The 25,176-nt window shown below is 40.9% G+C and overlaps 1 protein-coding gene across 1 annotated transcript in view; it reads left to right on the top strand.

The window, feature by feature from the left end:
- Positions 1-25,176, top strand: part of LOC140271439 (plexin-B1-like) — a 74,818-nt gene that overhangs the window by 13,812 nt on the left and 35,830 nt on the right. The window lies entirely within an intron of this gene.

The following is a 25,176-nucleotide window of genomic DNA, read 5'->3' as shown; positions in this document are numbered from 1 at the left end:
CTTATAAAAGCAGAATAATAAAGACAAGTTAAAGGACATGAAACTAGTGTCCTGTCGCAGATTGTTTTAATTTCTTTAGGAAATGAGTTTCCGATTAAGCAGCATAGTAAAATAGTGTGTCATGGAGGATACCACAATACTAAAGCGAGAAGTAAACACAGCCTCTGACGGAGTCAGGCCTTTCCAAGCAAATCTATGTTTCTGCTTCCAAGAAACTGAATGGTATTTCCTTAACTGGACTCGTTCCTGTTTCTTTGTCGACAAGTTTCATTCTCAGTAATAGAAAAATAGTTGATTTCCAGGTGGAGTTTGAGTCAAACCGTGAATACATAACAGATGATTAGGTCTTCTCCACTCAGAGGCATTAATCTTATGAAACATTTGTTTCAGGCAAGCAAAGCAATGAAATGACAGCACACTTCCATCGAGAAACAAAGTCAGATTATTTTTCAGTTGATAGAGCTTTCACGTGTGTAAAACGCTTCTGCCGTCTAAGATCTGAACTTTGGACATTTGGGATTCACGAAGGGATTTGAAGTCGGTCCATTTCGCTTCAACATGCTGAAGTTTGGGGGCTGGAAAATACAAATTGAGCCAATTAAGGACGTAAAACTATTACAATAATTACAGTTATTCATAAGCCTCCAAGAAAGCGAGGATCTGGAAAGTATCTTGAAAAGCTTTAGCTGTCCATGACTTGGAGTTATTATTCACAGAGTAAACAAGGAGTGTCTTAGTCACTATGATTTAAAACAGTCCAGATCTGAGAGGAATCTGAGAGTCCAGCTGCAACAAAATAGCTGAAGTTGTCATGTTCTCTTAGAGGAGTAGTTTGACATGATCGGCTGGGTTTGTGTTGCCTTGGACAGGGCCGAGATAGCTGTTGCTCCCAAGTTGAAGCCATTTAATATACCGAACCTGACGACACAACGCCCTCGGTTGGAGGCAGATGGTAGCTGGATACCGCGTCTGTCTCCAGGTGGGGTCCTTCCCCTTTGTTGTTGTAGGTTTGCACTAACGATACCTCCCACCAGGCTCAGCCCACAAGCCATGCACCCTGCTTATTATTGTAAGATCATGCTTTCACATGAAAGTGGGTGCTGGCAATATGAGAAACAGACTAGAAAATTGTTGTTATTCAGTGTGTGAGTGAGTGGTCTCCATTAGTTGAACAGTAGTTGGATCAGGTCTGTTTGTCCAGCTGCTGAATCACCCCCTGCCAGGCTAACACACACACACACACACACACACACAAACACACACACACACACACACTTTTGCACTGGCTACAGTCATTCCCCGTCCTAACAAGCTTTAACCTTTCACCAGACTAATCGCTTTTTCCAGGATTCAGAATGACTCACGGAAATGTTTTTTTTTTTTTTTTTTCCAAGCGTCACACGCACACATATGCACGCACACACCAGACCCCTCTGTCTTTGTCTCCCATCTAAATGGATCTTCCTCTCCCCCCTCTTCATGTCTGGATAGGCCATGTCCGCCTGCCTCCATCTCCTCCCTCCTGTCATTCTTCACATCCTTTCTGATTTCCGAGTCGACAGTTTGACCCCGGTTGCCCTTGACACATGCATTTCTATAGCCTCAGCCAATCAATAGAGACTCCTGTGTGCCAGTGTCAGATGTTGGCTCCACTAATTGAAACTAACAACAACCTGGAGTGAGCGTGAATGAGCGTTTTTATGCGTGTGGCTGATGATGAATGAGAAGGATGGAGGAGCTGCCACTTTCACATGGTGATCGCATGTCATCAGCTGTTGTTTAAACCTTTGTTATTGGAAGATAAGGGAGAGGAATTGTACCCCATCGTGTCAGCTGTATATGCCAGCCAGATGATTAGGTGTTTATCATTTTAAAATGTGATTATTACTATTAGCTCTTACTCTTTACCTTCAAATCAGAATCTCATTATTAGTTATTTAGTGTATGTAAGAGCTTTTCAGGAGTTTACATGAACAGTTTTTTTTAGTAGTTTATATGAGAGCTTTTCAATAGTTTAAATAAAGGTTTTCAATAGTTTAAATAAAGGTTTTCAGTAGTTTATATGAGAGCTTTTCAATAGTTTAAATAAAGGTTTTCAATAGTTTAAATAAAGGTTTTCAGTAGTTTATATGAGAGCTTTTCAATAGTTTAAATAAAAGGTTTTCAGTAGTTTATATGAGAGCTTTTTACTAGTTTATATGAGAGCTTTTTACTAGTATATATGAGAGCTTTTTACTAGTTTATATGAGAGCTTTTTACTAGTTTACATGAGAGCTTTTCACGAGTTTATATGACAGGTTTTCACTAGTTCACATTAAAGGTTTTCACTAGTTTACATGAAAGGTTTTCATGTGTGCTAATTCTGAATAATGTCCCTGGTGGCTCTCCATAGTTTAACATGTTAAGCGCTATTGTTGAGCTTTGATATTGATCCTAACTGGTTTCCTACTGTCTCCAGTGCTGATCATGGGAATATTTTAAACACATCGTGGAGGAATAAGTCAATGTCTGTCAAGCACAGTACATTAATCAGTTTTATCACAAATTTATTGTTTTGTTGTCCGAAAACATACATTTGTTTTCTAAACACAAATATATACGTAGTAATATTGCTCTACCAACTGAGCCTTCCCCTTTAAGAAACTGTTATTGTGGATAATGCGGTTGTGAGCTGTTTTTGACGATTGGCTGCAGATGAGGAATGTGTACAGACAGAGGTGGTTCTATGACTTATTATCAGCCATTAAGCAGCCACATGGGCCCAGGTTTCAGAATACCTAATCTAAATCTTCTTGCCCCTGAAAAGATGATGCAAATGATCAGCAACAGTTAGGAGGCATGGTTTCTGGAAATATTACAACTATTAACATAATCTGGTAACTAAACACCCCTGTTTACCTGCCAGAGGTGTACAAAGCTGCATGTGTTGCACAGTTTGGTAGCAGCCTGCTCAGATAGCAAATGGCAGCCACAGTCTTGGTGTTACTGGTGAAAACGTGAGTTCTTCTGCCTGTTTTTTAATACGGACACTCGGTGGAACATTTTCAGTCTCTGCTGGAATGAATGAATGTTACAATGCTGTAGACAGCACTTTTTATTACATTATTAGTTTCCCATTTCCCATTAGAATATTTAATTTAGCAAAAATATTAAACAACACCAGTTCCTCATCAGAAATGATGCCTCAGAATCTGTTGTTTCATGTCACCAGAAGTCCAAATAACTCCAAAAATTGAGATGATAAGCAGGCGTTCTGGAATTTGGATCGATTTCGAGAATTTATTTTTATTTTGTCATTGATTAATTGAGTTCATTTATTTTTATTATCCTTCTAACAGAAAAGTAGTTGAGGTTTATAGGCGAATTGATTTTTATTCATTTTTTTCCCATTTTAATTTGCCTTTATTTTCCTATACTGTCAACATTTACAGTCTAAACATTAACATGACATTAGAAAATAAAAAATAACTGCATTAGTCCAACCAAAACTGAACTTTTAAATTGAACAAAACCAGACTTACACTCCCAGATAAAGCGGTACACTCTCAAATGGACTCGCATGGGCCTTGGTGCTCCGTACATACTTCAAAGCTTCATCTTTTGCATTTTTTTGTGAAAAAAATAAAGCATAAGTGTATGTTATTACAGTCTATTTCCCAATAAAGCTGCTCTCATTCACATATTTTTCAGTTTCTTTTCATGACATCATAAATTGTGACTGAAAGTCCACCCATTAAGACCATTTGACCACTGTCGCTCTGCTCTAATAAAATCCCCATTCAGGTGGAGACAACGTCTGTGTGGTGAATGTATCTTAACTGATATGTATGATGATCTCATACAGAGAAAGTTGGAGGCGGCAGAATGTCTTGTACAGTCAAACTTGGTTTATTAATTAGCTTCTGCTTCAGTTCATGTATACCAGTAGATGGACGGTGGTCCAATCAAAATGGCCACTTCGAGCTTACAGTTTGTTTTCAGGATTATTAGCCTTGGCCGAGGTATGTAGCACAGTCTCTGAAAAACCACCCAGGTGCTTTAGACAGTAAATCAACTCTAAAATGATGCTTTGAGACCCCTAAAGCATTTTAGCACATACATAGGATAGATCAAGATGTGAAATGAAAGTTCCAGGTCAGGTGACGTCACATAGTTTACAAACGGGTCCCAGGTTTTATAAAATGTCTAATTTTCTTAAGTTTTATGTTGTGCATCCAACCTCTGATCCAGTGCACTTCTCATGCTGGTTGGTTGGTTTTTACAAGGAGGCATCAGTTGATTATGTTGTTATAGAGCTCGTCTATTTAAGAGTTTACAAGCGGACTTTGTTAGCTTTTTACTGAGAGATCGAGCAGGTTTATAGCATGTTGAGCATCGATTATTTAACTACACCGTTACGTCTGTGGTGGTTTTCATGATAAAGACGTATGATCTCAAGAAGAAAGAAAATAAATTAACAAGGATGGTGTGTGTGTGTGTGTGTGTGTCTGTTGGGGGGTTCAAATCTACTGTAATTAATCCCAAGCATCAGTCAGTGTATTGTCATTAATAATGCATTTCTTAGCAGCAGTCCTGACAGAGGGAGTGGATTTAACTCTTTATTCAGAGACTCGGCAACAATGCCAGCCAACCCCTGAGGACAATCTGCTTTATTTGAAGGCTGTTCTTCATGAGAAAAACACATTTGGCTGCTGAGCCACATCCTTCGTTTCCAAACAGTTGCAGTTCAAAACACATTCAGAGCTAAACTACTTCCAGTCCTCAATCTGTGTTAAAGTACGTTAAAGTAAAAACTTACAATAGTTTAAATGAAAAGAAAAGACATTTCTGAAAGTTATGATACTGAGGATCCTTTGCACCCACAAAATAACATGTTACAGGCTGTGCTGATGAGATAATAATTGTATAATATGTTTGCAAAGTGAAATCTGCGTTGCCACACAGACTGGTCTCGAACAAAGCACCAGTTTAATGTAAGAGTTTGGACGATCTGCTGTTCCTACACTGTGTCTGTGTCAGAAAACAATCAGCAGTAATGCAGGAAATTGCTCTTGAGTGGGCCCTCTTGTTCTTGTTATTCAAAGATCTTTTCTTTCCTCTTCCTTTTCTATTATTCAGTTACCTAATGCATTGCAGAACTACTTAACGGTTCAGTTTGCAGAACTGATTTATGGTTTTTTAACTGCCGATACTCTCATTTTCAGTTTTTCAGAGGTCTTAAACGGGGTCTTTTCTGCATCCGAGGGTTGAATACTATACATATGCCACTTAGCGGCAACTTGCGGTTTGAGTTACACGCAGCAATGAAGTGGGTTTTTGTTTGAGTATCAAACCAAGTAGAGCTACATAGAGGCTACTGCACGCTGCCTGGTGGGAAGTAAAAAAGGTTCGATCCCCGACTGCTGAAACTGGCTCTAAAGGTGGCGTATTATGTCGTTATCAAGATGTATGAGACATAACAGCAACAACTCCTTAGAAGTTAGTGTACATCATCTTCATTAGCTAAGCTGTTAGCGTTAGCTACTGCTAAAGAAAAAGATGAATAAATAAATAAACCATGAGGAGTTATTTCTCAGATATTTCCCTGCTCTGAAATTCAGGCTCTGAGAGCTGGAGCTGATCCCTCTTTGTGGCTCAGTTTCTTCAGTCCAGCGTTGAACTGGACCAAGTTATTAAAACAGTATGTACAGCAACTACTTTTCAGTCTTTAGCTAACGCCGCTGGAACTTTACCCTCAAATAGTTTATCCACTGGGCTCTTCTATCCTCTGAGGCTGCTGGTAGATGGAAGACACATGCTCCTCAGTACAGCCAACAACAGAACATTTCCAACAGAAGCTGGCTTCATCCGTCCAGCAGGGTGGATGAGAGTGGGCGGGGCTTAGGGGATGAAAATGAGTGGTGTAAATCTGAAATGAAAACGACGGCTCGTTGAATGAGGAACTGTCAAACAAAGTGGAACTCAAACAAAATGTCTGGGTTGTGTTTTGGGGGAGTTTTACACCTGCTGGTAACTTTAATCAGAATCAGAATACTTTATTGATCCCCAGGGGGAAATTCTTTAGTTACAGCTGCACCCGTTTAAAGAGCATGAAAAAGGAATAGAATACAATATCAATATAATAATAAAACTAGTATCCTTTAATACGTTAAAACACTAAACACAAATACAAATAAAAAAGAAGCTTAGTGAGCGGGAAAAGAGAATAATAAACAGGAGTGACTGCAAGGTGCACCCTAATATATGCTCCCAAGAACAGAAAAAATAGATTTTTCCACAATAAATCACCTTGAATGCAGAATAAACTTAGTATGAATATTCAAAAACAAGCACTTCAAAAATTTGTAGGTTTTCTGAACAGAATTTAAGAGCTTATTTCCTGCCCAGTAAAGGGATTTCTCCATCTTCAGTTTATAGGAGATCTGATGTGAAACAGTGTGTGGTGTCTGCTTAGGTCAGAGTCAATAAGTGACCCCTGCCTCTAACCTACAGGATCATAAACTATAGCGGTCTACTCACCATCTTCTCTCGCCGTATAAGACGCCAAAACAACTTGGATATAAGGCACACATTGGACAATATGGGGCTCAGTATCTCGCCCAAACAATTAGTTGTTTGAACTGGAGAAGTTGGGGATTGAACCCGCAACTGTTAGATTGAAACATGACCACTCTACCCACTGAGCTTCAGCCATTATCAATAAAGCAGGAATCAGAAGTTACAGTGTGACACTAAACTGCGGTATAAAGTCCCACCTGTTACTGAGGCTAAGGAAGCTAAATAGTCTGCTCTGTCAACAAGCTCAATGTCAGGTTTCCAGTTTAGTTTGTTTGAGCTCAGCCTGCTTCAGTGTGAGTTCTCAACATATTGTAACAGCTTCCCTTGGTTCTGTTAATACAGGAGAAAAGTAAATCCAGTCAAATCTCATCAGAAATGATACAATACATCTATTTGTTCACTTGTCCATTAAAGCAGTGTCTTGCTTAGTAGCTTTAAGTGCGTGATTCAGATGGCTGTGATTCAGTGATGAAACAAATAGTAATGCGTCTTATTTGTAAACAGGACTTTATTTTCAATATCTTTCATTAAAAAAAAACAGTTTACCTTAGTGACGTTTGCCAATAAGTTCTTCAGCATTGACACAGAACCAACAGGAAAAGACTTCTAACTAGGACCCACCTGTTGTGTGTAATCAGCAATCCGTCAATTATCTGCAGCTATGAAATGCACCTTTAAGGTAAGATTTTATGGTAATATCACACACATCGCACGTTAGAGCTGTTCCACCTAAGGTAAGGACGCGACTCCGCAGTAATACACGCTGTGATAGCGTCTGGAAGTTGCTCTGCCGTTGGGGAGTTGGGATTCAGCTTGAAGCGTCTAAGCTTTGAGTATTTCCCCCAACCCTAGTTGTAAGCTGCGCTCCAGACAGTAACAAGCCCTTTTTGTGAAGCTGCTGTTGTTCACTGTTAGCTGTTCCTGATCTGCTGTGAGATCAAAGGAGTAAAATACTTTGAGTGCTCCTCTAATTTAGCTTTATACCACTGTAACACTGTCCAAATAAAAGATAAACACCACATGTCCTTCTTTGTTTCTACAAGGCAATAAGATTTTTGTATGTGTTGTGCTAGTGACGGCCCAGCTAACCTTCAGCTGCTAATCCACATCCACAAATATTTCCCACGTTAAAATCAAAGGTGCCCGTTTACATTCGACTTTAAATCGACACGAGTAAATGTTTAATTTCTTTATGGGAATCTGAGAAAAGCAGAATAAATGTGACTTTTCGTGTCATTGTGAGTTTTTTTGTTGTGGTTTCGTGCAGGTTTTTTGTTAGCGTTATTCTAGCTCGTATACCGTGTGTCTACAGAGGAATCGTAAGCAGGTCAGATTACCACATGCAGTGTGTCGCTGCTGTGTGTTTCTTAGCATTGTGTTCCAGTCCGTGTGGATCAGTTTGAGTCCTGTTTATCTTTCGCTGGTTTGAGCGCAGCCAAATCCATGTGGGCAGGATTCAGGGTTTCTGTATAGCTGAGGTTTAGCTTTGATGGGGGTGGGGGGGGGTGTTTTTACTTCCACAGCAGCCTCTCTCTTCAGTTCACACGCAGTGAACTGAATCTGCCTTTACTTTTTTTTTTTATCCAGTCTTTTGTTCTGTGTGGTTTTGTCTCTTTTTCATCGGTTTAGTCGTTTATTTCTTTTTTCTTTTTGTAGAATTTGCTTCCCCTTTCTCATGTCTTTCTTTTACATAAGTGTGCACGCACGCACACACACACACACACACACACGCACACACACACACACACACACACACACACACACTCTCGTCTTTGTATTTTTTGGCCCTTCAGTCCCTGTTTTTTATCTTTTTGTCCCACCTCTTTCTTGGTTAAACCCTCTAGTTTGATCAAACATTGATGATCCCAGGTGTCCTCAGACCTCAGGGGACATTATGATTGGCTACACAGTCCTTATGGAGACGCACGCACACACACACACGCACACACCTGCAGGCCTCTTAAACCCTCCCCCTTCTTGCTTTTCAAGATCTGAGTTAAACCTTATCCGAACCCTCGCCCCTCTCCTTTGCCGTTTCTTATCTTTCTCTCTCCTCTTTCCCCGCTGGATGTTGGAGAGCCAGCTTCAATTAAAGAAGCAGTGGGGTTCCCTAAGCCATTAGCCATATTAGTGTTGGGTCCATGCCCGTGCCCCTTCTCGAACAAAGACCTCTGAATGCTTCCTGGAGTAGTTTGGTTGGCATTTGTCAAGATTTGCAGCCACGCAGCCTCTTAGAGAGCCAGTCTGCGGTGCTCCCGCCATATTAAACTGTACTTTAATGTGTTTTTAAGAAAGGATTTTTATTCAGGTTTCACCACAGTGGACCGGTCTCTAAACTACACCCTTTACAGCTGATTTCCCACAACACGACAATGACATTGTTGGTCATTGATTTAAATGATGACAACACAATGAAAAGAGCATTGCCCATTTGATTAATGACATCTAGAATCCTCTCCTTGCCTTCCTGTGGGTTTTTATCGTATATTTAACCTTTCGCAATGATTCCTTTGTCCCCAGATTACAATCACACACCTCAGACCTTCAACACAGCCAGACTCCAATCATCAATCATCTTTGATTTTCTGCCACTGATTCAGATAGAGGGGTAATGTAGACGCATTGTGTGCGACTATCTAGTGTTCCTGAGCAAGATGGAGAGAGCACAGTCTATTAAGCATTTGACAACCGAAGACCTCCCACTCTAAAAGACCTGCTCAGATTGTCCTCTCCTCCCAATCCCAGGAAGCTAAGGGGGAACAAAGGCGTGTCTCAGAAATGGAAAGGGGGGACATTTTCTTTCTAATGAAGCTGTCTGTCACACAGCTTGTTGACAGAAGGCTGGGATCTCGCGCTCCAAAACCACCAGTATGGAAGCAGAATTAACTGTAGTCGTGTTTAGACACCAACAAGATCATGAAATTATTATTATTTCAGCATTTTATGTATGTTTCCGTTGGAGAAATTTCCCACTACAGAGTAACTTTGTCATTCTTGCTGAATAACCTTATAGCCATTTTTCCAGTATATGGTGCGGTGTGATCCATCTCGGCTCTTCCATGCTTTATTCTCTCCGGCAGACGGTATCAGCTGGTTATCATCGCAGCGTTTGTGAAGCTGCAATGACGCAGGGTCTGCTGGTTTTCCTGTTGGCATTGCATCAGCTGGCTAGAAGTGATGACGAAAAGTCATGATCTGTCAGCACAATTAATGTTTACAGTGTTGTTAATGGATGACGAGATAAATGTGCCACGGAAAAAGACGTAACAGTAGTTATTTGTAGGGTTGCAAATGTGCGAAAAACACCAGGTCAATTTCCAGAAACTTTCCGCAGGAACTTAAGTTTGGGAATTTTGTAAATATTCCTCCATACATCGGATAGCGTGCGAGGAATTAATCTGCTGAATAAGATGACAAAAAAACCCCGCAATAAAACAAATTAGCAACATGGCTCAAGACATAGCGGTGTTTGTGGCGGACTACCATTAAATTTCTCTTGTTAGTACACCAACTCATTAGAAATGAGCTAGCAAAGATGGGAACTGCTTAATAAACATTAGCATGATAGCATCGCGATTGAGTAGCTAGCTACTTTTGTATTTGTTTGAGTGATTTTTGGACTGGTTCGCGTTGTATCTTTGAGAAAAAAGTTGTTTTGCTTGTAGTATGATGGATTGTTGTTGAAGATGGCTGAAAAATAACCCTATAAGGAATGTGAAGAAAAAAAAAGGTTTAATTGCACCATACAGCCAACACCTGGCAGGAAGTAGGGCTGAAAGTCAAATTATCACTTTTCAAAGTTATAAAAGTTGCAAAGCAAGAAGATTTTTTAAATTAAATTCCTTCTAGTTTATAGTTTCTGGCGGAATAATGGAAAAATGACCTTATTTTTTTCCTTCTTTAATGCAAAATGATATGTTAAATCCTCTTCTTCACAATAAATCAATGAATATCATCAATGGTACACGACAGCTGTGTTTTCTAAATGAATTGGTCACTTGTAAACATGTATACCACATTACATCTGCTCCAATTCAACACGGAAATCAATAGATACTATAGATTCTTCTTTTCTTTATTCGGCTGTTTCCAGTAGTCCTTTGTTAGTGTTCACATGTTATGATTTTAAAGCTGTTTAACCAGCTGTTTCCCCTTTCCATGAGGACCACACTGGGATCAGGAAGTACCCACCAGCAGCCACCTAATGAGCGAAGAAACCTCTCAGACTGTAGAGAGCGATCCTGAATAAAACGTGAATTAGAAACGCCTGTCACTGCTCCCTGTTTTGGGCTTCCATGAGATTATGTCAGCATGGTCGCCCTGGCTGCAGATGAAACGCATCCAGGATGAAAAGTAGGCATTCATAAACACCAAAGTGACCAGCCAGGCCTGTGATATATTAATGCAGGGCTTTGTTGTGTTGTTTTCCTTGTGGTTGAACAGTCAGGTAGAAACCAAGAAAGAGAAACAAACGTAGAGGGTGTTTTCTGAAATGTCTCCTCTGCAGACTTACAGAAGAGCCAGTGAAACACTAAAACGAACGCTGCTCTTACACAAGGCTGCTATTATGGTCAAAAGTTCACGTCGCCACCCCAAACTCTGCCGCACACCAGCACTGCCTCAAAATGCCTGAAGACTTGGGTCCAGATTTACTAAAACTTTGTTTTAACATCAACTTTTCACTTGTTATTGTTTATTATCCAGACACAGTGATGACTTGGTACTTTTAAACCTGGTTCTATTACGTATGTGTATATATAGAAAGATGCTATTTCAGGTACGGTAATTGTTTAATTTAAAGTTTTGCACTGCACGACTCACTTCCTGTTCTACTCCTGGAAAGAAAAGCTTGTCCTAACTTTTGAGCTTGAAACTGCTGTGATTGTTGCTTTGTGGGCGATGAACATGAGTTCTGTGAAGGGAGCTATTCTTAATGTTTGGAGTACTAGATGAGGACACTAACAGGACAACCGCCCCGCCACATTATTCCTAATTGATTAAAGAAAATCCTAAACGACCTGGATTTATTAACCAGAAGAAGAAATGCAAGACGTGCTGCATAACTTATGGCTGTAGCTTTGGTGCCATTCACATTTTCGTTGCCACTGTTTCTGAGTGAAGAATGAAATAACATTATCTAATAGAAAGAAAGCAGCAACCCTTTAATAACAGCTGTTTATGATATCCAGGGGTGGACAGCAGGCTGTAGTGATAACTTGCTTCATGATCAAATATACTCATTAGCTGCTTTAAAGGTGACATATTAAGGAAAAATCACTTTCTCCTGCTCTCTGGAGCATATATTAGAGCGTCTGAAGAGTCTCTTTATTTATTTTTTTCCTTTTGCAGTAGCTAAAGCTAACAGCTTGGGTGAAAGAAGATGACGTACACAAACTTTTAAGGAGTTGTTGCTGTTACTTTCTGAAAGATTAACCTAATCGTTACCACATTACTTTGTCAACTGAAGCTTTCTATGGTGTGTTTTCAACACAACACCGGTCCTTTCCTCACCGTCATAGCTACATTAAACTCCGTGTACCGCTCTCTTTGTGTTAACATAATGTTATCGACGTGTTTCTGATAAAGATGAACAGTTGTTTAATGACATGGAGATATCTAAATATATATAAAATGTTTGAACGCAGTAATTAACGCTGTGTTACACTGTGAACATCTCCGGGTTGTTCCATAACTGTTGATGAGAAAGCTTTGTTTACTAGCATCTGGTGCTAACTTCTAGCTACACTGCTAAGCTATTTCCCTCTTAGAGGTGATGTGTTTTTGGTACGATTGCAGGACTAGCTTCATTATGTTTGAGTTACTGCATTAGATTACACAATGGATGCCGGGTTTTGCCGCTGGAGGGGTCGAGCGTTTGCTAAGACTGGGTCAACGTAACCTATCAGGGAATTGGTTGAATGAACCGGTGTAGGTTTTATGGGGTTGACTCTTAATCGTGTTATTGTTTCAGTTAGATCTGCTTTTATTCTTTCAACAGTAACACGGATAAAGTATGTGTATTATAATCTATGAAGTGTTTAATACTGAAAGCAACCAACACTGTGTACCTGAACGGGTTATTCTTTCGGGGGTTTAAAGCTTGTGTTGTCTGAATTACAGGCTCCCGATTCTCAGCAGGTGTGCTTGTTTTTACACTCCTGGCTGACTGTTTTGGTCATTGTTGAAATGAGTTGGTCGCACCTGTGCTGAAGAACTTCACCCGCACAGCTGGACACTCCCATCAGTGATATTTAAGACACGCAAGCACGCATTAATGTACCCGTTAATGTCATGTGTCAAATGGTTTTAAGTTCTCGTCCCTGGTCGGGAAAGCAATCGTTCGGTGATGTGATGCTGCAGGACAACAGCAGCAAAGAATCCCTGTCTAAATATTTAGAAAATGCCTGGCATCCAGAAAGGCGCCTTGGACACTAAGCATGGGGGGACAGAGAGGGAGAGGCAGCCAGGAGGTTATGTAGAGGGGGGAGTGGCTCCACTTAGCATGCTACGAGTCAGGGGTTTGCCAAGGGTCACGAGCTGCATGAATAAAACAAATCCTGCTCTTGCATCCATGTTTCAACATCCAGCAGCATGTTCCTTTGGGATTAGATGAAGGTGTTTTTATTCTCTCTCTGGATCTTTGGAGAAAACCCACTTCATGACTCATAGTCATAAAACTTATTAAACTGGTGGTTGGGCAGAAAGCAGACAGGGTATTTTAACCTCATTGTGCTCTGGTCAACTTCCACTGATTTTGTGGCTGGATGTGGCACTTGAAAAAAAAATAGTATTTTTTTAAAAATTTATTTATTGTCAGCTCTGTAATTTAATATCCAGGCTGAAAATCAGGTTTGACGTTTCCCAGAGCTCTCTGGATCTCATAAACCGACGCTTATAACGCTTTTTCTGGAGACGCATTATAGAATTCACCAACTCGGAAAGAGGAGAGCTCAGACGACCGTGTGACAAGCTGATTAACATGCCCACGGATTGGGAGAGCTAGACCTCAAATCTCTATTCACCGGACCCAGGCACGTCGTCACGACAACGAAGGACGACAAAGGACTTTCTCAGGCTATTGAGCGCTGTGAAAGAGGAGGCAGCCGTGTGTGTGTGTGTGTGTGTGTGTGTGTGTGTGTGTGTGTGTGTGTGTGACTCGCAGTTGAGATGTGGCTGTACAAGCCGTAGGTGGTAATGTATGCAGACAATCCACAAACACATGAATACACATGCACGGCCCACTGCCCTCTCTTTATTATTCTGCCACACAATGAGTGGACCAGCATTTCTGCGGTGACGTGATGCTTCATGTGAGTGTACGCTCGCTCTGAATTCCAACCAGCAACTGGCACGGAGCTGCCGTTTAAGCTGGCTCTGTCCGTTTCTTGGCACCACGACTCTTACATTTCTTCTTATGTGTTTAACTCTTAACTTTATAACTTTATCTGGAGCTCTGGCTCGGGTTTTTAAAAGCCTTGAAGTTTCACTTAAAATCAGCATCTAAATACGTGTGATAGTTTCTTGCTTAAAGACAATATTTTTTGCAAAACTGCCAAAATCCATAGGACTACAATACTGTATAAATGTGTTGAGCCACCCTTCATTTCTTTATTCATTTGTTTCACGGGAACTAGATTGAGTCCTGGTATTCCAGGCTTTCTGAAGGTCTTTCAAAGTTTTTCCAAAGCTTTATCACTCGTTTTTAGTTTAGTTCTTATAACTTACCATTTTCAGAGGAATGCTTTTATTTGTTTGTTTCTTAAGCCACTTAACACCTATGAATCAGTAGTATAAAAGGCCCCTAACTCAAGAGATGAGACGGTGTTGTGTCCACACATAAAAGAGAATTTAGCAGAGAACCAATTTTAAATTGTATCTTTAGATACTTTGTTACTAGCAGCCTGTCACAAAGACACACCATTTGTTCCCATTTCTTTAGTTGTATCGATGAAAAACACCAAAGATAACACAGTTTGAAAGACAGAAAATAGTGTTTTTGCTCCAACAAAGTGATTCTCAAAGAGCTATTAGCTGGAAACGTGGCATATCTCAGCATGGTGTGCAGTGTGTCCGAAAAACATTTGAGGAAACTGGACAAGTGGAGGAAAAAAGAAGAAGTGTCAGGCCTAAAAAACTATCTACAGCAGATGAACAGTATCTGAAAGTGATGTCCTTAAGCTGACCTTCAGCTGATCCATCTACTGTTGGCCCAAGCCTCATCAGAAATGGTCTCCATGGAAGGGTGGCTGTCAAGAAGCCATTCTTAAGGAAGGGAAACAGGGAGAAAAGGCTGAGCTATGCCAAATGACACAAGAAGTGGACTGAAAATCAGTGTCAACAGGTCTTATGGAGGGATGAATCCTCCCCAGAGCCCGGACCTCAACATTATTGAAGCAGTGTGGGATCATCTGACAGAGAACAGAACAAAAGGCAGCCAACATCCAAAGAAGAGCTTTGGGATGTCCTTCAAGAAGCCTGGAGAACTATTCCTGAAGACTCCTTAAAGAAATGACAGAAAGCTTGTCTAAGAGGGTTCAGGCTGTGTTGGAGAATAAAGGAGCTCAGACCAGATGTTGATGTTATAAGCTTATAATAACTGTACAAACTCAGTTTTTGCCTTATAAACTGTATTTCCACTTATGTTTGCACATTTCAATAAATTGCTGCACCTATTCCCCATTTTCCTGGCAACGTATAAAGAAGTTTGAGGCGGCCAAAGGCTTTTCACAGCCCTTTTTTTTTTTTTTTTTACCTCCAAACCGGTTTAATCAGGACTGAGCAACTTTAGATCCTGCTGACTGTTATTTGTTGAGTTTCTAGCTGATGTGATTAAATCCAAATGACGCAGATCAAACTGGATTAACAGCTTTTTTTTAATCATTAAACTTTTGCTGTTGCTTCTTACTGATACTTCCGTTTATGTTGGAGTTATTTGGATTTCCAGCCGCGCTGTCTGGGGCCTTAAGTGCTATTAACCAAACCTGCTGCAGTATAAGAGCCTGTTAGTCTATTAAAAATGTATGACCACAAGTCACCATAACCCAGCCACAAATTTAATATCAACCCATCCTTTCTCTGCCCTGTCACAAAGCTGTTATGTGCAGTTTTATCATCATTTGGCAAATAAAACGGCGAGATGTGACATTTATTTTGAGTCAGAGTTTTTATCCTTTACGTTTCAAGCTTTTTATGAGTAGAATTTCATGCTTTTGCTTTGTTGTCCTCGTGTTGTCAGTCTCAGAGCAGCTGACTTCGGCCTGTAATTGTGGCAGGATTGGTTGGCTGCTGCTCGCTCCGTTGGTGTCCAGTCCCGCCGGAGGATCTGACCACCGGCCTTTTAATAAACGCCGGCTTACATTAGATAAAAGAAAGCACACAGAACTGCAGCTGCTCAGCACAGCAGATATGTTTCTCACCAGTGTTGTCTAAATTTAACTGTATGCTTCTGTTTCAGTCTTGGTTTGCATTGTATTAGTTGAGGCGTGGTGGTGGTGGTGGTGGTTTGAATCTCATCAAACTCGTATTTATTAAATGGACGTATTGAACTTCCTTCAGGGCGATTGGGTCCCACAGCCGTTTGCCCGTCACTGGTTCAAAAGTTAAATTGAGCCTCAGCTGCTACTGTCAGTCACTTCCTCTTCTTCTCTCTGCATTTCATTAAGTCGGCGTACCCCGGCACTTTGATCCCTCCGCCCGTGGAACGTTGTTGAAGAATTATAGCACCATCAGTTCCAGTCCGTCATATTTGCACGACAGCACCGGTTCGCAGTCCGCCTCGGCCGGGTCGAAGGGTCAAAGGCTGCGTCGTCACGTTCCCAGAAGAACCAGTAACACCTTCCAATAAAACCTCAGTATGCTCCTCTCTGGCACCGCCGCCCATGTGAAGTAAATAGTTTGCATTTAAGAGGGGTTATGCCATATTTATTCCACAATGGCGTAGCACCTTTTCCATGTAAGTGGTACCGTCTCCACTACCTCAGCTTTTAGTCACAGAACCTCTTTGATTACATCCGTTTTTTTCATGTCACGACAGTAAAGAGAGCTCAAATTCCACGTCACCAACGACCCCAAATGGCACACTTTGACCTGAGAAACCACTGCGTTTCTCACTAGAGCATTAGACTCTAATTGAAGCCCTCACACTTGAAGTTTGGGCCAAAAAAACTGTTAATAAATCCATATATTATCCCTGTATTGCACATTTTCAGTGACTGTACTGTAGCTTGTCTAAAAGATGAAGAAGGAAACCTACTTAAACCATCTCTACTCCTCAGTTAGTTGTGTAATGCTAAAAGAAATGACATCTTGTGCCCCGATATTTTCAAATCTTGACACGTTATCCCATCTATTTGATTAAAAAAAAACGTAATCTAATTGTTATTGCGCCGAAGGAAACAAACTAATGCAAAGTAAACATTTTTCCTTTGCTTTTTTTCCTCAGTGGAAACATAAAAAACATCCACATCGTCTCTGATATTATTTTCCTCTTTGAACTGCTGTTTTAGAAGCCCTAAAGATCGATCTTTGAAGGCACAAGTGACCATATTTGGGCTAAAGGAGTATACTTAAGACAAAAATACATGTCATTGAGGCCTGATGTCACCTCAACCCAGCACAATGACGCGTGTATTTAGCTTATGGTTAATGGTTTTTAGACTATAGTGAACTTATACAAAGCACTTTACTGTGTGTTTCGTGTTCACTCCTCATACAGGGCTTCTCGTTTACAGCCTGAAGGATTATAGCTGTATTAACTTAGCTCAAACTCCCAACAGTATCCAGTCAGACGAACAGACCCATGAAAAACACGACTCTGGCTTACAACCCCATAAAGGGACTCATTTAAAAGCTTTATTATTATGTGTAACATCTCTGAGGCGTATCATTGATACACGGTGAGACATGGCATCCAATCATGGACCGACCCAAGCGTCTGCCAGTCTGCTAAATGCCTGCACGCCCTCTTTAACACGCCGAGTTAAACACTAATACAATCAAATTTGTCTCCTCCTCTACACCTGGAACAAGAGCGATGTTCAAACAAGCTGGAGAAATGGAAACTAAAAGCAGAGCAAAGCAATAAAACCTTATTTAATGATCTACAGATACAGTAAACATGCCCACACCTTCAGATGCCTTCAGATACAGATCATTCGAACTGCTCGTCTCGGCACACCTCAGTGATGGATACAAAAATACTTTACCTTTGCTGTAATTCTAGCTAACAGCTCTCTTTAAAGCAGCACCCCAGTGAAACTGAACATTTTAGGAAAGTTAATCTAGGAAAAAAGGTGTTCTTGGCAAAATTTCAGTGATTAGCTGTAACATGTCTTAATTCTTCTAAAAGTCATTGTGTCCTAATGTCCCTTTTCGCTACAGGACTGTTGACATATTGTAGCAGGGAAGCGTGTTACTAATGATTCGGTTAGAGCTGCGAAATATGTTGAAAATGTATCGTTATTGCACAATAAACATAGACAATATCACAAAGGAATTAGTTTGAAATGGGAAGAGCACAGGTGTATAGATGTGGATCTGTTTCTGAGTAGCATGCATGGCTCTGGTTCATACACCTCAGATTAACACCATTTATTTAAGTATTTGTTTGCATACTTCAACTGTGATATTGTGATATTGTTTTTTTTTTTGTTTTTTTTATATATACTGTCCAGTGCTAATTTTGGTGAGTAGCTCTGATGTGTTCACTATATAGAACTCTCTCAACTCTTGATGTAACACTCACATTCAGTATTATTTAAGTCTGGAAATAAAGAAGAAAAACCGTCCAAAACAAAGGCAATCATTCAATGGACACAAATGAAGAAAATTCCACACATTTCAGCTCATTCCTTCTTCTGGCCAGTGTTTAAATGATCTACATTCTGTAAATGACTGTTCAATTATTTAATTCTGCACACCACTTCAGAGGCCCATAAAAGGGCAGTTATGAGTACATTATTCCCTCTTTTTCACACGAGCACGTTGATGAAGTGGCTGCAGTGTCATGAGTGGCCTCTTTGGCCTTCACTGATGGTCCACTTTGTTAAACCGGTGTGCTGAATGGTCAGCGTTTGTAGACTAGAGATAATGGCTGCTCATTAGTAATAGATTCTAAAAGATGAAAGCTTTTACAGTGGATCTCAGGTCCTGCGTGACACGCTGTACCAAGCAGCAAAGCTTAACACCTGCTTTTCCCAGCAAGAGTGCTACTGCTTTCAGGGTGAAAGGATCCTGTCATAAAACGGCCTAATGAGTGTGTGCGGGTGGGTGTGTGTCGCTTTTTTAGGGGAAGTTGCTTTTATCCTGTGTCCGTTTAGTGCGGCCACTTGGTCGGAGAACTGTGAAAGGGACACTATTCGCCCCAGCAGCAGACAGAGAGCCCCTTCAGCACACCGGAGGGACCCACAGAGAGACCCTCTGTGTGTGCATGTGAACCGAGGGGAGAGAGAAGCCCATTGACCCTAAAGAAGGCAACGGAAATGGAGAAAGGCCAAACGTGTACATCTGCCTCTCATAATGTTAGTGATCTAAACATACTGATCTGAATATCATAGTGGTGGAGAGACGGAGCCAGAAACTGCACGATAAGCAGTGGATGTAAGAGTGGATTAGAGGTGTTGGTGTTACAGCACTTACAGCACTGTGCAAAGCTTTCCAGCCACCCCTCATTTCTTTATATATTTCCTGGAAAACAGGAAACGGCTGCTATTTGGGGTCAAAAACAGAGTTTGTACAATTCTAACAAGCTTAAAAGTCAGTGTTTGGTCTGAGCACCTTTATTCTCCAACACAGCCTGAACTAGGACTGGACGATTAATCGAATTTTGATCACGATTTCGATTTTGGCTTCTCACGATCATGAAAACTCTGTAATCGAAGAAAAACGATTAATGTGCCGCCGCGCGGCGTGTATGCAAATTACTGCGCTGTAAAAGCACAGTGAACGCACCTGTGTCGCCTGCAGCTGCAGCAGTGAGTTTGTGGATCAATTGTGGAAAGAACGGCTGACAACATGGCAGAAAAGCAGCCTGAGCCTTCAGTTGAAAAGAAGGGTAGGACAAGTTCAGTCATTTGGAGACATTTTGGCTTCAAATCGTCGGCCGTAGAGCAGAAAGAGATTGTTTGCAAAGTTTGTCACGCCGTCGTGTCTGCACCCCGGACAAATTTGTTAAACCCTTTAAAGTTCAGCCATAAAGTGGTCTGTGACAAAGTATTGACGGAGCAAAAGACCCAAAAAAGTGCAAGAGCGTCAACTTCAGCCACCGCAACACAGTCCTCCACTGAGGACAGTCTTTACAATGCCGCTCCATATCCCACCGGCTCCCAGCGGCAGCGAGAGATAACGGAGGCGGTGACGTTCATGCTAGCAAAGGACATGTGCCCCATCAGCACAGTTGGCAACCCACGGTTCAAAACACTGGTGAAGACGATGGACAGGCGGTACGTGTAGCCATCCGCAAACACTTCAGCGGAGTTGCACTGCCTGCTTTGTGTGATAAATGTTGCGCTGAAGTTGAAAAAGATATCTCCACTGCCGAGTATTTTGCCACCACAACAGATGTGTGGTCAAGCCGCACTATGGAGCCGTACATATCTCTCACCGTGCATTACACTGATGCAGATTTCACCATGAAGACAAAATGTCTCCAGACAGCATTTTTCCCTGACGACCACACGGGTAAATATTGCTGATGGTTTGAAGCTATAAACACTTTTTTCTTTAAAATCTATGAATAATCATGTTTATTAATCGTGATTTCAATATCAATCAAAATAATCGTGATTATTTTTCGTTATCCTGGACAATTATGAAAAATAATCACGATTATTGATAGTATTAGCTTAGCCTTTTCCCCCTGTTTCCCTTCCTTAAGAATGGCTTCTTGACAGCCACCCTTCCATGGAGACCATTTCTGATGAGGCTTGGGCCAACAGTAGATGGATCAGCTGAAGGTCCAGATGCATCTCTCAGGTCCTGTGTCAGATCTTTGCTGGATTTGTTCCTTTCTTAAGGACATCACTTTCAGATTTCAATTTTTTAGGCCTGACACATCTTCTTTTGTCCTCCACTTGTCCAGTTTCCTGCAAATCTTGAAGGATAAAGTTTCAGCTAATAGCTCTTTTGGAATCACCTTGTTGGTACAAAATAGCATTTTATGTCAAACTAGGATCAAATTATGTGTGTTTGCAACAGGCTGCTAGTAACAAAGTGCCCAAAAATACAATTTAAAATAGCTTTTTTGCTAAGTTGTTTATGTGTGGACACAACACTGTCCATCCCTTGAGTTAGGTGTCTTTTTAGGACTGAATGATTCAAATGTCAGTATTGAGTGGCTTAACAGACAAACAAACACATTAAATTATTGCTCAAGACAATTTAAAAGATTACAAGAAAGTCTGGCTCGTTGGAAACAAAATATGGAGAAGTGAGGGATGGCTGAAGACTTTAGTACAGTTTGTCCACTTTTCCATTCATTTGACTTCTGACAGTAGCTTGTATATAAGATACTTGTCCTACTGTAGCTCCATCAGGTTAATGCTTTTATTGCAGAACAAGGTCCAAGCATGTCAGACTCCAGCGGTTATTATTAGCTGTGGATGACAGGCTTGTCTGTTCTCTTCTTTGCGCCTCACACAACATCATGAGAGGATATCATAAAATGAGTATCGGTTAAAATGCTGCTTGGTCAACTCTTAGTCTCTCGGTCAAAGAATGGAATCTCTTCAAGCTAATGAAATCACACTGAAAAGAGTGGTCACCATAGTCTACCTTGAAGGGAATGAAAGAGAATGGGAGTCTTCAATGGATACAGCCATAACATTAGCATATTAGCTATATAAGTAGTAACTAGTGGATGTAGAACAATGTGGTGTGCTGCTCACACACTTATACTCAGTCACATCCAAGTAACTTAAATTTTCTGAATAGGATGATGTGCCGTTGTTTATATTTTTACGTTTATCTCTTGCTATTTTTATGCAGATGATAGACAGCTTTACCTCCATTTTCTCAAATGTTCCTACAATTCTGACAAAACTGAGGTCTTTGCCACCTCTGCTAATATTCATGTTGTCTTTAAACTGTATTTGACTTTATTACCTCATACTACAAAGTTCACTCAGTCCTATTCCCTTCAGATTCTAAATATTGGAATTATCAAATGAATACTTTTGGTAATTCTGGAGCAACTATTGGTATTTTCTCTCATAGGCCACTGTAATTTCCCTCTTTTCTTGAATGATTTAGTAGCAGTATTTACTCTGCAGTCCATTTTTCAGCTGATACAGAATGCTGCAGCAGACCTACAAACAAAAACTACCTGTCGGTCCAACATCTGCTCCATTCCTACATCCTTTCATGGGCTTTGAGTTGAATTCAGAATTGATTTCAGCATTTCAAAATTGCCCAGGAAGGCCTGGCACATGCATATATAGCTTATTAATTAAGCTCCTATTCTCGCTGGTAGCCTGGTCGACCTTTTGATCAAGACCTTTTATCTGTTCCCTGTTTCACTTTTAAATCTAGTGGTGGCCAGGCTGCTCATACCAAAGTTACCTACAGAGTTCCTCAGGGTTCTATACTCAGACCCATTGAGTTCTCCTTATACATGGGTTCTTTGGGCAACATTATCAGAAAACAAAAAAGCTGATGACAATGATTAATCAGTCAAACCCAAGGAAACCAATCAGTTACTGAAGTTAAAGACTTGTCTGGTTGGTAATTTGCTTTGAGTGAATTCAGGCAAATCTGAGGTGATTGTTTCTGCACCTAAAAATGTCAAAGCTTTACTATCCAACCGTGTAGTTAATTTAGATAGCGTAAGCTTAGCTTCCAGTACTACTGTGAAGAACCTTGGAGTAATTTCTGACCAAGATTTGTGTTTTGATTCACATAATAAAATGGTCTCGAAAGCGGCTTCTTTCCATCTACGTAACATGACCAAAATCGGGAGCCTACATTCCCAAAGTGGTGCTGAAAAACTGGTTCATGTGTCACATGGACTAATGCCGTGTCATTTTAACTGGGTGTCCAAATAATTCCCTTTAAAATAATTCCTGATCCAAAGTACTGACTGGTATCAATAAGAGTGACTTTGAGTATGAGTTTTTACATGAACGGTTTGTATTTCCTCTTATCGTCGTAGCTTTAAGGATTTATTTAGCTTAATATTTCCTTCTCCAGCAACAGTTTTGCCCAGTGTTAGAAACTTGTTGGAGGACTCTGCTAACGCAGCAACTCGGTCTCCTCAGTGACTGTCTCATGAACATCACCCAAAAACATATGCCAGTGCTTTCCACTCAGTCCTTTTAAATCAATCCCAAGTATTCACAAGTGTCTGTTTTGTATATTCTCACTGGATGTTGTCGCTGAGGGCCTTGCTGATCTCAGACAGACTCTTTGCTGCCTTCTCTACTGCACCGTCCGGAACGGGATCCAAAGATGCTACTGTTGCAGAGCCCAGGGGCCGGGGCGAGGCGCCAGCCGACCCAACACAACATAACAATGCAAGGCAGTGCTCCGTGGCTCCGGGCCCAGTGTCCCCCACTGTCCCTGTGCTGTTGACCCCACATATTTTATGGGGTCTTGGGCACTCAGTGGGCTGTCATGGCTCATTAGACGCTTTAGAAATGAACTTGCACAGCCGACTCTCTCTGTGATTAATAAACATGGACAGAGAGGAGAAGAGAGACAGATAGGAATGGGGAGGGTAGAAGTTCCCAGATGAGACAACAGTCTGAGAAGTTTACAGAGGTCTATAAATATACTTGTTAGCACACAACACACATACAGTACAGAGGATATCGGCTTTCTTTCTCCTACTGATGGGCTTGTTGGAACTTATTATAGACAAACTCCTATTTGAAATGCTTTTGATTAAGGAAATCACTCATGTGTGCTTGTTCTTACATGTTAATGTTTACCCCACAGTTTCCATGTGGCCATCCTTTCCCCTCCCCATTTCAGTGGACAATCTAATGGCCTACTAGAGGTTATTTTAGGCCGCTGTACTGTACTCCTCAGCTTAACGAGCTGCATACCAGGCTCAACTGATGAACTGTGGAGATTTTTGGTGAACTGCATGTGAGAAACCACCCCTCTGCTGCTTTAGAGGGAGGTGCTGGTATTAGTACAAACACACTTCCAAAGCAAAGTGAAGGCCAAAAGAGGTGGCTCGAAGAGAGGGAACTCATAAAAGGAAAAGGATATTTTCTTCGTAGTTTGTTTAAAAACTCAAAAATGAACTTTTAGATGCACTCACATCTCAGTAGATGATCATTAAAATGTTGTCAAAGTTTAAGAGTGGTCATTTTGTTGTTGGACGACAGTGAAAATCCTTAAAAGGTCTCAAATACAGAGAGTAGTGTCCCAGACTGGACTTCCCGTTTAGTCTTTTCCATCAACTCACACTGTTTCTCATGCCACTGCTCTTCCCCATCCATCTCCACTTAGCCCCACACCACAGCCAGCCAGGCTGATCTCAGGGTAGCTCGTAGGAAGCCATCACTGCCGGCTGGTAAGAGGAAGTTCCCATGATGATGAGGTCGCTGTGGGCTATAAATATGTTGGCAGGTCAAAGAGCAGGTGAGGACGCCTCTTCGGAGTAGCAGTGACAGTTTGTCCAGAATTGTTCCCATGGTTTAACTCTGAAACCTATGAAAGGACAAATTACTCAGTTTTCCCCTTTTGCTTGGAAGTTAATTCATAAGCAAGATAGTGTTTTTTTTCTTCTTCTTTGTGATCCAACCTCAGACTTCACAAAGTTTAATCAATTCTTATAAAAGGCTAAAGCTCAGTCGTCAACTGTAGTATATAGGTGACATATTTATTCCCATCCTTTTCCTGACTTTTGGGATTAAGGTTTGTACAAATACTGCGTCTAGCTTCTAAAATAACGTCTCCGTCTGTTATTTTACATTATATGACAAAAGAATAAACACGTCTGTCCACTGTTCAATCTAATCTTAAATAAAGATCTCTTAAAAAAAAAAAAAAGAAGAGATTCTGTAAAGCGAAGTGCTATAACTGGTTTACTTTATTAAATGGACTTCTTTGGATTTGTAACTCCACTCAGCTACTCTGCATGAATCTGGTGGAGATTCACGCATGGATCTGTCTTTCTCTCTCTCTGTAAGGTCCATTCTCGCTCTTTTCCCGTTTCCGTAAACGCACTTTTCCGTCCATTTCGAAGCACTTTTTGGCCAAACTAAATCAAAACTAACCACGTAAAATCGGCTCCTCGCAACATGGTGCTTCAGTCCCAGCATGCAGCCTGGTGTAAGGGGACGTCCAGCCCAAATCTAACTGGGATCGCTCCAGTAGTCACTCAGACATTTTGGTAAAAAAACAACAAAAACAACAAAAAAAAAATGCCCTCTTCTCAATAGACCCATCCACTGTGATAACATGGCTACAAAGAAGCCATGTTAATGAGCTCTAGAAGATATGAGGCACAAAGAATTTGTTTGTTTAGTATGTATATTTCATAAAGTCTCGTCCTCTGCTGTCTCGGAGGACTGTGCGAATTTTCAGGCTTGTTTAACAGAGCGGATCGGCCACTGATTCACCCTCTCCTACAGCAAACGCAGGACTCAAATCCTCTGATAGTGGGCGTGGAGT

This window comes from Leuresthes tenuis, unplaced genomic scaffold (genome assembly GCF_036924035.1).
Source record: "Leuresthes tenuis unplaced genomic scaffold, fLeuTen1.0.hap1 SCAF_16, whole genome shotgun sequence".
Classification (NCBI taxonomy): Eukaryota; Metazoa; Chordata; class Actinopteri; order Atheriniformes; family Atherinopsidae; genus Leuresthes; species Leuresthes tenuis.
The sequence above is the reverse complement of the archived record's forward strand: the minus strand, read 5'-3'. Positions and strand labels throughout refer to the sequence as shown.